Below are 2,982 nucleotides of genomic sequence, written 5' to 3'. Positions count from 1 at the left end.
GCCTCTCTTTTGTCACATCTCTCTTAGTTCTTTCTAACAATTCCTTTCCAAAGTCAGTCCCATTTAATTTATCTCCCTCTATATGAAGTATTTACTTTTGTGGGCTTGTCCCAATGTTTCCACATTCTTTATTCGTTGGGATTCCTATCGTATACATAATCTAATATCATGAAATATTTGACTGAGTGGCATCAGGGAAGAGTCTGAGGTGGAAATCAGGGATGGTGGGTGCTGCCCCCAGTGCTACCACCACCATCAATTAATATTGGACAACCTACTCTATCAGGATGGGTCTCAGTCACCTCAGCTATAAAACTTTAAGGGTCATCCCAAGCCAGTGTTGCTCAGTGTTTGAACATCAATCCAGAAACCAAGAGGTTACCCATTCCAACTCAGGGCAAATGCCTGGGTTGTAGGCTCAATCCCCAGTAGGGGACATGCAGTGGATCAATAATGTTACTCTGTCATCAATGTTTCTATATCTCTATCCCTCTCCCTTCTTCTCTCTCTAAAAAATCAATAAAAACATAAAAATGCAAAGATCAGGTAAACAATCTTAAGACCCTACCAGGTCTTAATACTCCATGAATATTTGCAGGTATTCTTCTAACTCTATCAGTGTCTATAGCATATATTCTCTCTTAATCTAAGAAAATACACTGTTCCTTTGATTTATAACTATTCATATTGAAGAAAACACATGGTATCCATACTTTCAAGTAATTTCATATTATTTGTCTATTTTAGGTAACGGTACATCCCTTAGAATCTATTATTTTTCTCATACCATTTCTAATATGAGGCAACACAAATAGAATTATTTGTGTGTGTACATGTGTGGATGTGGATTCTGTGTATAGAAAGAATTGAATTCAATTGTGACCACAACAACTGCAAAATATAGCGTGTGTTTGTTTTCTTCATTTTAAAGATTGTTTCTTTTTAAATATACTTACTGACTCAGGGGCTCTTTTATTCTTTTCTTTTATAAAGCTGATCAACTTCTTAACACTGAAGGCCCTGACATGCAAGTTATAACCACAGCTAGATCCCAGAGAAAGAGAAGCAGCATAATAGAGTGCTCAACAAATAACATGTTATACATCCACCACTGGCATAGAAGAGGGTGGAGGTGGGAAGGACAGGAAGGAGGAAGACTGCACTATTCCATCCTCATCAAGAAAACCCTTTATTTAGATGAGTGAAGCGTATCCTTTAAAATATTATTTAAAGTGTGTTTCAAGGACACCCATATATTGGTATCACTTGGAATATGTGTTAAAATGTAGATTTACCAGGCCCCCAACATGGACCTATTGAATTTTGAGGGGATGATACCTTGGTACCTAGATTTTCAAAAGGCTCCTTACTATGCTCATTCTCAACGCTGGTTTTCAACATTATACTGGAGGTCTTGGTCAAGTCAATAAGTTAAGTGAAAGAAGTTAAAAAAGATATAAGTATTGGAAAATAAGAGAATAATTGTGATTAGTCATATATGTTATGACTGTGTACATATGGAATCCATAAGAATCCAGACTCTTTGAAATGACTGAATTTTACAACATTACTGGATAAAACAGCAATGTAAAATATCAGTTTTATTTCTATACACTAGCAAAGTTATGAAATATAATTAGAAAAGCATAAAAAATAAAAAAATATATGAATAAATCTAACAAAAGATGAGAAACACTTTTATATGAAAAACTACAAAAAAATTCCTAAAAGAAATTAAGAAGACCTAAATTAAAGAGAGATGGATGAACATATGCTTATGCTCATGGATTAAAGGACATGTTATTGTAAAGTCATCAGTCTCTTCAAATTGATCTATAAATTCAATGAAATTTCAATCTAAATCTCGTGTGTTTTTTTTTAACTTGACAACCTGATTCTAAAATGCATATGAAAATGCAAAGGAACAAGGCTAGCCAGAACAATCTTGACAAATAAGAAAATAGCTGGAAGATTTATAGTAGAAGATACCAAGTCTTATAAAAGTATAGAATTCAAAAAACAAAGGTAAATAGACCAATGGAAGATAATAGAGAATCTAAAAGTAGACTCACATATAAACAGTAACCTGATTATGACAAGAATCCCACTACAGTGTTATGGGAAAAGATGGATTTTTCAATAAACAATGCTTGATCACTTGAATATCCATATGGTGGAAGAAAATAAACATAATCCCTACCTCACATCATACATAAACTTCAATTCCAAATGAATCATGAACCTAAATTTAAAAAGTAAACAACAAAGTTTCTAGAAGAAAATTTTTTCAAGAAAGAATATTTTATGAGCTTGTTTTAAATAGGGCATGAAAAGCTCTAGCCATAAGAGAATAAATAGGCATGTTGATGCCTTAAAATAAAGAACAAGACAATTAAAAAATGCAATATAACAAAATATGTGGAATACAGTTAAAACAGTGCCGATAGCAGAATTTTTAGTATTAAATGTTTATATTAGAGAAAATATCTTGAATTCATTATTTAAATTCCTATCTCAGGAATTTAGGGGAAAAATAAATTTAAAACAAACAGAGGGATGAAACTAATAGAGAGCACATGTCAATTAAATTAAAAACATGCAGACAATAGAAAAATAAAACGAAAAACTCATTCTTCAAAAAAGATCAATAAAATTGATTAACCTTTAGCAATATTGTCATAGATAAAAATAGAGAAGAGGCCCTGGCCAGGTAGATCAGTTGGTTAGAGCACCTTCTGGATACAAAATGTTGCAAATTCCATTTCTGGTCAGGGCATATACAGGAAGCAATCAATGCAAAAATAAATGGAACAACAAATTGATCTCTCTCTCTCTCTCTCTCTCTCTCTCTCTCTCTCTCTCTCTCTCTTCCTCCTGCCCCTCCTCTAAAATCAATAAATTAAAAACAAATAGAGAAGATACAAATCACAAATATCAGGAATCAAACAGGAGTAATGACTATAGATCTTATATCCATTAAAA

Source organism: Myotis daubentonii, chromosome 3 (genome assembly GCF_963259705.1).
Source record: "Myotis daubentonii chromosome 3, mMyoDau2.1, whole genome shotgun sequence".
Lineage (NCBI taxonomy): Eukaryota > Metazoa > Chordata > Mammalia > Chiroptera > Vespertilionidae > Myotis > Myotis daubentonii.
This window is presented reverse-complemented; position numbering follows the sequence as displayed.